Here is a 14308-nt window from a genome sequence, read left to right as displayed (position 1 = left end):
GACTACTACTATAATTTTTGTCCTCCAGTTGCTATGGTGCCTGATATGTAGTCACTGAAACTTCACAGTTCTGAATTACCATCTCTTCGAAACTCCAACCTTCTCTTAGTAGCAAAGCTACACCACCTAATCCTCTCCCTTCTCTCTCTTTCCTCACTACATAGTGGCCCTGTGGAAACACTGCGTTTGTTATGGTGTTTGTTAGCTTTGTTTCTGTGAGTGCTATTATGTCTGGGTTTTCTTCTAGTGCCCATTCTCCGAGTTCACTTGTTTTATTTGTAATTCCATCTATGTTAGTGTACATTGCCTTGAAGCTCACTTTCTTCAGTTCATTTTCTTGTCCCTTTCTTGGCAAGCATTCTGCTGGTGTGGGAAGCTTTTCAGTGGGTGAGATGATCTGTGAGGTGGTTTGCAGGGTTTCAGGGGAGGTTGGGGTGAAGGGTGGGGGTTTCATGGAAGGGGAAACAGGTAGGGTGTGGGCTAAGGAGATAGGGGGGACATGAAGGACACGGGGTGAGGGGGGAGGAGGGATAGGGAGGGTATGGGATGAAGGGGGAGGGGGGACAGGGGGGGACAGGGGGGGAAAGGTGGGAGGGGGGACATGATGGGAATGGGGAAGTGATGACAGGGTAAAAATGGGGTGGGGGGGGGGGAGGAGGGAGGGTTGGGTGGGGGCAGGTTGGGTGAGGGGAAGGGAGGGTTTCTATGCAGAGGGGGGTGGTGGGGTTGCCCTCCCCTCTGGTGCTGCTGGGATGCTGGTTTTGGGTTCGCCTCTTGTCTCTAGGACTGTTGTGTTGGGGGCTGTGATTTCCTGGTTTGCTTCTCCCTCCCTGCGCTTCCTCCTTGCCTCTGCTGCCCTGGCTCTCTCCTCCTTCGTCCTGTCCCTCTGCAGGAATACTTTCTTGTATCCCTCCACATGCTGCAGTCGACTCTTCCTTTCGAGAATATCCTCCTTCATGGTTTCGTTTGTAAACACCACCTTTACAAGTCGGTTTCTGTCCTTGTTGTACCAGCCCAACCTGAAAACCTTCTCAATGTTTTGTTCAGCCCCTTCCATCATGTGTGTGTGTGTGTGAGTGTGTGTGTGTGTGTGTGTGTGTGTGTGTTTACTAGTTGTGTTTTTACGGGGGTTGAGCTTTGCTCTTTCGGCCCGCCTCTCAACTGTCAATCAACTGTTTACTAACTACACTAACTACTATTTTTTTTTTTTTTTTTCACACCACACACACACACACCCCAGGAAGCAGCCTGTGACAGCTCACTAACTCCCAGGTACCTATTTACTGCTAGGTAACAGGAGCATTCAGGGTGAAAGAAACTTTGCCCATTTGTTTCTGCCTCGTGCGGGAATCGAACCCGCGCCACAGAATTACAAGTCCTGCGCGCTATCCTGTGGATAGCGCGCAGCTATCCGCTATGTGCTATAGCGGATAGCTATCTGCTATGTGTGTTTGTGTGTGTGTGTGTGTGTGTGTGTGTGTGTGTGTGTGTGTGTGTGTCTGTGTTTGTGTGTGTGTGTGTGTGTGTTTGTGTGTGTGTGTGTGTGTGTGTGTGTGTGTGTGTGTGTGTGTGTGTGTGTGTGTGTGTGTGTGTGTGTGTGTGTGTGTGTGTGTGTGTGTGTGTGTGTGTGTGCGTGTGTACTCACCAAGTTGTACTCACCTGTCGTGCTTGCGGGGGTTGAGCTCTGGCTCTTTGGCCCCGCCTCTCAACCGTTAATCAAGAGGTGTACAGGTTCCTGAGCCTATTGGGCTCTATCATATCTACACTTGAAACTGTGTATGGAGTCAGCCTCCACCACATCGCTTCCTAATGCATTCCATTTGTCAACCACTCTGACAGTAAAAAAGTTCTTTCTAATATCTCTGTGGCTCATTTGGGCACTCAGTTTCCACCTGTGTCCCCTAGTGCGTGTGCCCCTTGTGTTAATCAGCCTGTCTTTATGAACCCTGTCGATTCCCTTGAGAATCTTGAAGTGGTGATCATGTCCCCTCCTAACTCTTCTGTCTTCCAACGAAGTGAGGTTTAATTCTCGTAGTCTCTCCTCGTAGCTCATACCTCTCAGCTCGGGTACTAGTCTGGTGGCAAACCTTTGAACCTTTTCCAGTTTAGTCTTATGCTTGACTAGATATGGACTCCATGCTGGAGCCGCATACACCATGATTGGTCTGACATATGTGGTATATAATGTTCTGAAAGATTCCTTACACAAGTTTCTAAAGGCCGTTCTTATGTTAGCCAACCTGGCATATGCTGCTGATGTTATCCTCTTGATATGAGCATCAGGGGACAGGTCTGGCGTGATTTCAACCCCCAGGTCTTTCTCTCTCTCTCTGACACTTGAAGTATTTCATCTCCCAAATGGTACCTTGTATTTGGTGTCCTGCTTCCTACCCCTATCTTCATTACATTACATTTGATTGGGTTAAACTCTAACAGCCATTTGTTCGACCATTCCTGCAGCTTGTCCAGGTCTTCTTGCAGCCTCAAGCTGTCCTCCTCTGTCTTAATCCTTTTCATAACTTTGGCGTCGTCAGCAAACATTGAGAGGAGTGAGTCTATACCCTCTGAGAGATCATTTACAGATTCGTATGTGCGTGTGTGTGTACTCACCTAATTGTGCTTGCGGGGATTGAGCTTTGGGTCTTTGGTCCCACCTCTCAACTGTCAATCAACTTGTGTACAGATTCCTGAGCCTACTGGGCTCTATCATATCTACATTTGAAACTGTGTATGGAGTCAGCTTCCACCACATCACTTCCTAGTGCACTCCATTTATTAACTACTCTGACACTGAAAAAATTCTTTCTAACGTCTCTGTGGCTAATCTGGGTACTAAGTTTCCAGTGTGTGTGTGTGTGTGTGTGTGTGTGTGTGTGTGTGTGTGTGTGTGAGTGTGTGTGTGTGTGTGTGTGTGTGTGTGTGTGTGTGTGTGTGTGTGTGTGTGTGTGTGTGTGTGTGTGTGTGTGTGTGTGTGTGTGTGTGTGTGTGTGTGTGTGTGTGTGTGTGTGTGTGTACTCACCTATTTGTACTCACCTATTTGTGCTTGCAGGATCGAGCATTGTCTCTTTGATCCCGCCTTTCCAGCTCTCGGTTGTTTACAGCAAAGACTCCTGACCCATTTCCCTATCATACCGAGTTTTAAAAGTATGAATAGTATTTGCTTCCACAACCTGTTCCCCAAGTGCATTCCATTTTTCCACTACTCTCACGCTAAAAGAAATCTTCCTAACATCTCTGTGACTCATCAGAGTTTCCACTTTCCACCCATGTCACCTCGTTCTGTTATTATTATGTGTGAACATTTCATCTATTTCCACTTTGTCAATTCCCCTGAGTATTTTATATGTCCCTATCATATCTCCTCTCTCCGTTCTTTTCTCTAGTGTCATAAGGTTCAGTTCCTTCAGACGCTCTTCATATCCCATCCCTCGTATCTCTGGGACAAGCCTCGTCGCAAACCTCTGAACCTCCTCCAGTTTCTTTATGTGTTTCTTCAGGTGGGGGCTCCATGATGGCGCGGCATACTCTAAGACGGGTCTCACGTAGGCAGTGTAAAGCGCCCTAAGAGCCCCCTCATTTAAGTTTCTGAATGAAGTTCTAATTTTCGCCAGTGTAGAGTACGCTGCTGTCGTTATCCTATTTATATGTGCCTCAGGAGTTAGATTAGGTGTCACATCCACTCCCAGGTCTCTTTCTCGAATCGTTACAGGTAGGCTGTTCCCCTTCATTGTGTACTGTCCCTTTGGTCTCCTATCACCTGATCCCATTTCCATAACTTTACATTTACTGGTGTTAAACTCCAGTAGCCATTTCCCTGACCATCTCTGCAACATGTTTAAGTCCTCTTGGAGAATCCTACAATCCTCGTCTGTCACAACTCTTCTCATTAATTTTGCGTCATCCGCAAACATTGACATGTATGATTCCACTCCTGTAAACATATCATTTACGTAAATTAGAAAGAGGATTGGTCCCAGCACCGATCCTTGAGGTACTCCACTTGTTACTGTTCGCCAGTCCGACTTCTCGCCCCTACCATTACACTCTGGTTCCTTCCTGTTAGGTAGTTCTTCACCCATACTAGGGCCTTTCCGCTTACTCCTGCCTGCCTCTCAAGTTTGTATAGCAGTCTCAGGTGCGGTACTGTATCAAAGGCCTTTTGGCAGTCAAGAAATATGCAGTCTGCCCAGCCTTCTCTGTCCTGCCTTATCCTTGTAACTTTATCATAGAATTCTAAGAGGTTTGTTAGGCATGATTTCCCTGTCCAGAACCCATGTTGGTGCTTGTTTACAAACCCAATGCTCTCCAGGTGCTCAACAAGTCTTAGCCTAATTATTCTTTCAAGTATTTAAATAGGGGATGCTTGTCAGTGATACGGGTCTGTAGTTAAGTGCCTCCTCCCTATCACCTTTCTTGAAAATCGGTACGACATTTGCCTCCTTCCAGCAACTGGGCAATTCTCCCGACATAAGTGATTCATTAAAGATCATTGCCAGAGGCAGGCTGAGAGCCTGCGTTGCCTCTTTAAGTGTCCACGGTGATACTTTGTCTGGTCTAACAGCTTTATTTGCATCCAGTGTTGTCAACTGTTTCATTACCTCCTCTGCTGTCACCTCTATATCTGATAGTCTTTCATCTATGGTAATCGCTTCTAACAGTGGGAGCTGCTCAGGCTCGGTTGTGAACACTCCATGTAAATTTGCATTCAGTACCTCGCAGATTTCCTTGTCGCTTTCTGTATATGCCCCTTCTGTTTTCCTAAGTCTTGTCACTTGGTCATTTACCGACATCTTCCTTCTTATATGGCTATGCAGTAATTTAGGTTGCTTTTTCGCTTTGACTGCAATATCATTCTCATAATTTCTTTCCGACACTCGTCTTATGTTAATGCAATCATGCCTAGCTCTGTTACATCTAATCCTGTTGTCCTCTGTCCTTTGTCTTCTGTACTTCCTTCACTCCCTCCTGCTTCTCACCTTTGCTTCCTGACACTGTCTATGTGTGTGTGTGTGTGTGTGTGTGTGTGTGTGTGTGTGTGTGTGTGTGTGTGTGTGTGTGTGTGTGTGTGTGTGTGTGTGTGTGTGTGTGTGTGTGTGTGTGTGTGTGTGTGTGTGTGTATGTGTGATTGTGTGTGTGTGTGTGTGTGTGTGTGTGTGTGTGTGTGTGTGTGTGTGTGTGTGTGTGTGTGTGTGTGTGTGTGTGTGTGTGTGTGTGTGTGTGTGTGTGTGTGTGTGTGTGTGTGTGTGTGTGAGTGTGTGTGTATGTGTGTGTGTGTGATTGTGTGTGTGTGTGTGTGTGTGTGTGTGTGTGATTGTGTGTGTGTGTGTGTGTGTGTGTGTGTGTGTGTGTGTGTGTGTGTGTGTGTGTGTGTGTGTGTGTGTGTGTGTGTGTGTGTGTGTGTGTGTGTGTGTGTGTGGTGTGTGTACTCACCTAGTTGTACTCACCTAGTTGTACTCACCTAGTTGTGCTTGCGGGGGTTGAGCTCTGGCTCTTTGGTCCCGCCTCTCATCTGTCAATCAACAGGTGTACAGGTTCCTGAGCCTATTGGGCTCTATCATATCTACACTTGAAACTGTGTATGGAGTCAGCCTTCACCACATCACTTCCTAATGCATTCCATTTGTCAACCACTCTGACACTAAAAAAGTTCTTTCTAATATCTCTGTGGCTCATTTGGGCACTCTGTTTCCACCTGTGTCCCCTAGTGCGTGTGCCCCTTGTGTTAAACAGCCTGTCTTTATCAACCCTGTCAATTCCCTTGAGGATCTTGAATGTATCAAAGCCCCCCTAACCCCATGATCATGGCCCCCCCTAACTCTTCTGTCTTCCAACGAAGTGAGGTTTAATTCCCGTAGTCTCTCCTCGTAGCTCATACCTCTCAGCTCGGGTACTAGTCTGGTGGCAAACCTTTGAACCTTTTCCATTTAAGTCTTATGCTTGACTAAATATGGACTCCATGCTGGTGCCGCATACTCCAGGATTGGTCTGACATATGTGGTATATAATGTTCTGAAAGATTCCTTACACAAGTTTCTAAAGGCCGTTCTTATGTTAGCCAGCCTGGCATATGCTGCTGCTGTTATCCTCTTGATATGAGCATCAGGGGACAGGTCTGGCGTGATATCAACCCCCAGGTCTTTCTCTCTCTCGGACTCTTGAAGTATTTCATCTCCCAAGTGATACCTTGTATCTGGTCTCCTGCTTCCTACCCCTATCTTCATTACATTACATTTGCTTGGATTAAACTCTAACAGCCATTTGTTCGACCATTCCTGCAGCTTGTCCAGGTCTTCTTGCAGCCTCAAGCTGTCCTCCTCTGTCTTAATCCTTCTCATAATTTTGTCGTCGTCAGCAAACATTGAGAGGAATGAGTCTATACCCTCTGGGAGATCATTTACGTATATCAGAAACAGGATAGGTCCAAGTACAGAGCCCTGTGGGACTCCACTGGTGACTTCACGCCAGTCTGAGGTCTCACCCCTCACTGTAACTCTCTGCTTCCTATTGTTTAGGTACTCCCTTATCCACTGGAGCGCCCTACCAGTTACTCCTGCCTGTTTCTCTAGCTTATGCATCAACCTTTTATGGGGTACTGTGTCAAAGGCTTTCCGACAGTCCAAAAAAATGCAGTCCGCCCACCCTTCTCTTTCTTGTTTAATCTTTGTCACCTGATCGTAGAATTCTATCAATCCTGTAAGGCAAGATTTACCCTCCCTGAACCCATGTTGATGGGTTGTCACGAAGTCTCTTCTCTCCAGATGTGTTACTAGGTTTTTTCTCACAATCTTTTCCATCACCTTGCATGGTATACAAGTTAAGGACACTGGCCTGTAGTTCAGTCCCTCTTGTCTGTCACCCGTTTTGTATATTGGTACTACATTAGCAGTCTTCCATATTTCTGGTAGGTCCCCCGTTTCCAGTGACCTACTATACACTATGGAGAGTGGTAGACAAAGTGCTCCTGCACACACTCTTTCAATACCCATGGCGAGATTCCATCCGGCCCGACACCTTTTCTCACATCCAGCTCCAATAGGTGCTTCTTGACCTCATCTCTTGTAATTTCGAACCTATCCAAGTTCACCTGGTTTGCTGCCACCTCTTCTAGCGCCGCGATATCTCCCTGTTCTATTGTAAAGACCTCCTGGAACCTTTTGTTGAGTTCTTCACACACCTCTTTGTCATTCTCTGTGTACCTGTCCTCGCCCACCCTAAGTTTCATCACCTGTTCCTTCACTGTTGTCTTCCTCCTGATGTGACTGTGTAGTAGCTTGGGTTCGGTCTTGGCTTTATTAGCTATATCATTTTCATACCTTTTCTCAGCTGCTCTTCTCACACTGACATACTCGTTCCTGGTTCTCTGGTATCTTTCTCTACTTTCTGGTGTTCTGTTATTGCGGAAGTTCCTCCATGCCCTTTTGTTTTGCTCCTTTGCTTTCATACATTCCTTATTAAACCACGGATTCTTCCTTTGCTTCTCTGTTTTTTCCTGTCGGGCTGGGACAAACCTGCTTACAGCCTCCTGACATTTTTGCGTGACATAGTCCATCATGTCTTGTACGGACTTGGTTCCGAGTTCTGTGTCCCAATGTATATCCCATAGGAATTTATTCATTTCCTCATAATTTCCCTTTCGGTACGCCAGCCCTTTGGTTCCCAGTTCTTTTTTGGGGGTGATAATTCCCAGCTCAACCAGGTACTCAAAGCTCAATACACTGTGATCACTCATTCCCAAGGGGGCTTCCAACTTAACTTCCCTTATATCCGACTCATTTAGGGTAAATATCAGATCAAGCAAGGCTGGTTCATCCCCTCCTCTCATCCTCTCAGTGTGTGTGTGTGTGTGTGTGTGTGTGTGTGTGTGTGTGTGTGTGTGTGTGTGTGTGTGTGTGTGTGTGTGTGTGTGTGTGTGTGTGTGTGTGTGTGTGTGTGTGTGTGTGTGTGTGTGTGTGTGTGTGTGTGTGTGTGTGTGTGTGTGTACTCACCTATTTGTACTCACCTATTTGTGCTTGCGGGGGTTGAGCTTTGTCTCTTTTTTCCCGCCTCTCAACTGTCAATCAACTGGTGTACAGATTCCTTAGCCTACTGGGCTCTATCATATCTACATTTAAAACTGTGTATGGAGTCAGCCTCCACCACATCACTGCCTAGTGCATTCCATCCGTTAACTACTCTGACACTGAAAAAGTTCCTTCTAACGTCTCTGTGGCTCATGTGGGTACTCAGTTTCCACCTGTGTCTCCTTGTTCTCGTCCCACCAGTGTTGAATAGTTTATCCTTGTTTACCCGGTCGATTCCTCTGAGGATTTTGTAGGTTGTGATCATGTCTCCCCTTACTCTTATGTCTTCCAGTGTCGTAAGGTGCATTTCCCGCAGCCTTTCCTCGTAACTCATGCCTCTTAGTTCTGGGACTAGTCTAGTGGCATACCTTTGGTGTGTGTGTGTGTGTGAGTGTGTGTGTGTGTGTGTGTGTGTGTGTGTGTACTCACCTATATGTACTCACCTATATGTGCTTGCAGGATCGAGCATTGACTCTTGGATCCCGCCTTTCTAGCTATCGGTTGTTTACAGCAATGATTCCTGTCCCATTTCCCTATCATACCTAGTTTTAAAAGTATGAATAGTATTTGCTTCCACAACCTGTTCCCCAAGTGCATTCCATTTTTCTACTACTCTCACGCTAAAAGAAAACTTCCTAACATCTCTGTGACTCATCTGAGTTTCCAGTTTCCACCCATGTCCCCTCGTTCTGTTATTATTACGTGTGAACATTTCATCTATTTCCACTTTGTCTATTCCCCTGAGTATTTTATATGTCCCTATCATATCTCCTCTCTCCCTTCTTTTCTCTAGTGTCGTTAGGTTCAGTTCCTTCAGCCGCTCTTCATATCCCATCCCTCGTAACTCTGGGACAAGCCTCGTCGCAAACCTCTGAACCTTCTCCATTTTCTTTATGTGTTTCTTCAGGTGGGGGCTCCATGATGGCGCGGCATACTCTAAGACGGGTCTCACGTAGGCAGTGTAAAGTGCCCTAAAAGCTTCCTCATTTAGGTTTCTGAATGAAGTTCTAATTTTCGCCAGTGTAGAGTACGCTGCTGTCGTTATCCTATTGATATGTGCCTCAGGAGTTAGATTAGGTGTCACATCCACTCCCAGGTCTCTTTCTCGAATCGTTACAGGTAGGCTGTTCCCCTTCATTGTGTACTGTCCCTTTGGTCTCCTGTCACCTGATCCCATTTCCATAACTTTACATTTACTGGTGTTAAACTCCAGTAGCCATTTCCCTGACCATCTCTGCAGCCTGTTTAAGTCCTCTTGGAGGATCCTACAATCTTCGTCTGTCACAACTCTTCTCATTAATTTTGCGTCATCTGCAAACATTGACATGTATGATTCCACTCCTGTAAACATATCATTTACGTAAATTAGAAAGAGGATTGGTCCCAGCACCGATCCTTGAGGTACTCCACTTGTTACTGTTCGCCAGTCCGACTTTTCGCCCCTTACCATTACCCTCTGGCTCCTTCCTGTTAGGTAGTTTCTCACCCATACTAGGGCCTTTCCGCTTACTCCTGCCTGCCTCTGTGTGTGTGTGTGTGTGTGTGTGTGTGTGTGTGTGTGTGTGTGTGTGTGTGTACTCACCTATTTATACTCACCTATTTGTGCTTGCGGAGGTTGAGCTTTGGCTCTTTGGTCCTGCCTCTCAACTGTCAATCAACTGGTGTACAGATTCCTGAGCCTACTGGGCTCTATCATATCTACATTTAAAACTGTGTATGGAGTCAGCCTCCACCACATCACTGCCTAGTGCATTCCATCCGTTAACTACTCTGACACTGAAAAAGTTCCTTCTAACGTCTCTGTGGCTCATGTGGGTACCCAGTTTCCACCTGTGTCCCCTTGTTCTCGTCCCACCAGTGTTGAATAGTTTATCCTTGTTTACCCGGTCGATTCCTCTGAGGATTTTGTAGGTTGTGATCATGTCTCCCCTTACTCTTCTGTCTTCCAGTGTCGTAAGGTGCATTTCCCGCAGCCTTTCCTCGTAACTCATGCCTCTTAGTTCTGGGACTAGTCTACTGGCATACCTTTGGTGTGTGTGTGTGTGTGTGTGTGTGTGTGTGTGTGTGTGTGTGTGTGTGTGTGTGTGTGTGTGTGTGTGTGTGTGTGTGTGTGTGTGTGTGTGTGTGTGTGTGTGTGTTTGTGTGTGTGTGTGTGTGTGTGTGTGTGTGTGTGTGTGTGTGTGTGTGTGTGTGTGTGTGTGTGTGTGTGTGTGTGTGTGTGTGTGTGTGTGTGTGTGTGTGTGTGTGTGTGTGTGTGTGTGTGTGTGTGTGTGTGTATTCCCAATCACGTTAAAGACTACCCCTCTATCATGCAGTTTAAGAGAAAAGCAACTAAGTACTACATAATCAACTCCTTGTAACTTACCTTATCTGCTAAATGTCAACATATGTCAGTTTAGTTCATGCTGTTGATGTCAATTAGTCATAAGTCTTATTTTTTATTTTTTTCCGAGTTCTTGACCAAAACGCTGTGCGTATTAGCACTTTAGGCATAGTATATACTTGTTCTATCTTGAAATCCAACATTCTACTTGTAACTCCCAACCACTCCCAACACCAACACCCTGTGGGAAGTATTGGAGTTTATATTAATCCTTGAGCTGTAGTTAACCCCATACCCATCTTGTGGGTGGTAGTGGACCCCATACCCATTTTGTGGGTGGTAGTGGACCCCATAACCATCTTGTATTTGATACTGGACCCCATACTCATCCTGTGGGCGTTAGTGGACCCCATACCAGTCTTCTAGGTGGTAGTGGATCCCATACTTATCCTATGGGTGCTAGTGGACCCAATACCCATCCTGTGGGTGGTAGTGGACCCCATACCCATCGTATGGGTGATAGTGGACCCCATACCCATCTTGTAGGTGGTAGTGGACCCCATACCCCATCCTGTGTGTGGTGGTAGTGAAACCCGTATCCCTCCAGTGGGTGGTAGTGGACCCTATACTCATCCTGAAAGTGGTAGGAGACCCAATACTCATCCTGTGGGTGGTAGTGGACCCCATACCCATCCTATGAGTGGTAGTGGGACCCCCCCTGTATACCCATCCTATGGGTGGTAGCTAATGGACCCCATACCCATCCTGTGGGTGGTAGTGGACTCCATACCCATTCTGTGGGCGGGAATGGGGTCCTATAACCATCCTGTTGGCGGTAATGGACCCCATAATAATTCTGTGGGTGGTAGTAGACCCAGTACACATCCTGCGGGTTGTAGTGGACCCCATACCTATCCAAAAGTTGGTAGTGGACCCCTTACCAGTCCAAAAGGTGGTAGAATGTCCAATACCTATCCTTTTAAGTGGTATAATGGATCCCATAAGCATCGTGTGACTTGTTTTGGACCCTATATCCATCCTGATTGCAGTAGTATTACTCTATTACTCTCTCATCAATTCTTATCTCAATTATGGTATTTGTGCTTGAGGTTCTACTACCCAAAATCATCTACGTCCTCAAATTACGCTATGCATACTAGTGGCTTTAGGTATTGTATGTACTACCTCTATCTTTAAATCAAACAGAATGTTTGTACTGTAACTCTGCAACTACGTATGTACTTTTCCTAAATAAAGTATTATTATTATTATTATTATTATTATTATTATTATTATTATTATTATTATTATTATTATTATTATTATTATTATTATTAATATTATTATTAATATTATTATTATTAATATTATTATTATTATTAATTACTCAACACAAAGCTGCTAATAGAACAATATCTAACTCTGGCCCTAGACAGCACTAGGTACCCTTACTCAAATCTTTGAACATGTTAGATATTAAGTAACTGCACATCCTCTCATGTGTTCTCTATATATCTAAGACTCAGAACTGTCATGTCAATCTTGACCTTAACAGTTTCCTAGAAGTCGTCACATCAACAATGGGTTCGAGATCGACCACAAACTGTACTTGTGGTTGAGTACCATTGTGTACTATAGCTCTGCCTTTCCTCTCAAAAGGTTTTACCTTTATTTTTTTTAAATTGTCATCTGTATTATTGTCTCTTTTTTTTCATTACATACTGGCTTTGCCTGTGTCCCCTAGTATAAAATTTATCTTTCAGTGTACCTGAGTGTATCTCTATTTATTCTACCTCATTTTGTTTTAGTGTAACTTCAGTAATTAACTATAGTGTGTTTATAATATTATAGTAAGTAAGCTATTTGTTTTTAGAATTATTAATTACTTTTTTATTTTTTTGGTCATCTACTGTTATTAATTATTCTAGTTCATTTTTACTTTTCTTAAGTTCTCATTAAGTTTATTTTACTTAAATTACCATTAAGTTTATATTACATTAGAATTTTTATTCTACTTTTTCTTTGTAACCCAGGTTGCCTAGCCTCACCTCCCATACTACATTGAGCTCAAGGCTTTGCCTGTGTCTCCTAGTGCAAATTATTACCTTCAGTGTACCTGAAAGTACCTCTAAGCAACCTACCTCATTTTGTGTATAATTAAAAAAAAAAAAATTCTTTCATATCTAGTTCTTTTATAATTGTCTTTTTTGGCTTTTTTCTGTCTAGTGCGCAAGTCTAGTGCCCTTGAGGAGATACCAACTCTAATTTACAAAAAAGGCCTCCAGATCTTTAGCTCCTGCCATTGCATTGCTCTTCAACAAGTCACTTGAACTCCAAACCTTTCCAGATATTCTAAAAAAAAAAAAGCGAGAGTAACCCCTGTCCACAAATGTGGTGATCTCAAATGTGGTGTCTCACTGATGTTAACAACTTCAGACCTATATATTTTGCCCGAAACGTTATGTGTACTAGTGCCTTTAGGTATTGTATGTACTAGCTCTATCTTTAAATCAATCAGAATGTTTGTAACTGCATCTATGTATGTACTTTTCCTAAATAAATATTATTAATATTATTATTATATCAATTCTGCCAAACATGTCAAAAATATTTGAAAAACAAGTCTACAGGCAGCTTTAATCTTATGTAGACAAACTCAATATATTTAGATCTTGTCAATATGGCTTCAGACCCCCAAAAAGCATTAACGATGCACTTATCAGTATGATTAACTTGATACATGCAGCTCTTGTTAAAATGAGCTCCCTCTTTGGTTATTTGTGGACCTTCATAAGGCTTTTGAGACTATCAACCACCAAAACCTTCTTAAATTATATCATTATTGAGTCAGAGGTCACTCCCTGCAATACCTTAAGTCTTACCTTACTGACAGGCTCCAGTACGCTTCTGTGAATAATTTAATTTCTCCCACCCTACCCATCAACATTGGTGTTCCTCAGGGCAGCATACTTGGCCCTCTCCTCTCTCTCATCAACATTAATAACCTTCCAAATGCCTCCCAACACCCCTATTTGCTGACGACACAACCTTCATTTACTCCAGTCCTGACTTCTTTGCGCTCTAAATGTCACAGTGAATACTGAACTAAATAAAGTCCATCTCTGGCTAACTGCCAACAAACTCACCCCTCAACATTGACAAAACTTTCTATATTTTGTTTGGCAATAAATCCTCTAATCAAATAAATCTCAGGATAAACAATACCCAAATTTGTATCAAAGTAGATGACAAATTCCTTGGCGTTCGCATTAACCACAAGCCGAATTTCCAGAGACACATTCTAAATAGTAAAAAAAGTTTCAAAAACTATTGGCATTCTTTCTAAGATCAAATATTATGTACCTCGCCCTGCCCTGGTGACGCTCTATTACTCTCTCATCTATCCTTATCTCAACTATGGTATTTGTGCTTGGGGTTCTACTACCCAAAATCATATACGTCCTCTAATTACTCAACACAAAGCAGCTACTAGGACAATATCTAACTCTGGCCCCAGACATCGCTCGGTACCCTTACTCAAATCTCTGAATATGTTAGATATTAAGTCACTGCACATTCTCTCATGTGCATTTTATATATATAAAATGCTGAACTGTAATGTCAATCCTGACCTTAAAAGCTTCCTAGAAGGTTGTAACAGAACCCATGAGCACCATACCAGAAACAAATACCTATATGATATTCCAAAAGTACGACTTAATCAAACGAGAAATGCTCTTCAAATCAAGGGACCCAGAATGTGGAATGACCTTCTTAAACATGTTAAAGACTATACCTCTTCCAACCAGTTTAAGATAAAAACTAAGAACTACCTAATTAACTCCATGTAACCTACCTTACCCCTAAATGTCAACCCATGTCTGCTATTTTAAACAATGCTGTTTGGCGACCAAATTGTGTATTT

This window comes from Procambarus clarkii, chromosome 3 (assembly GCF_040958095.1).
Source record: "Procambarus clarkii isolate CNS0578487 chromosome 3, FALCON_Pclarkii_2.0, whole genome shotgun sequence".
Lineage (NCBI taxonomy): Eukaryota > Metazoa > Arthropoda > Malacostraca > Decapoda > Cambaridae > Procambarus > Procambarus clarkii.
This window is presented reverse-complemented; position numbering follows the sequence as displayed.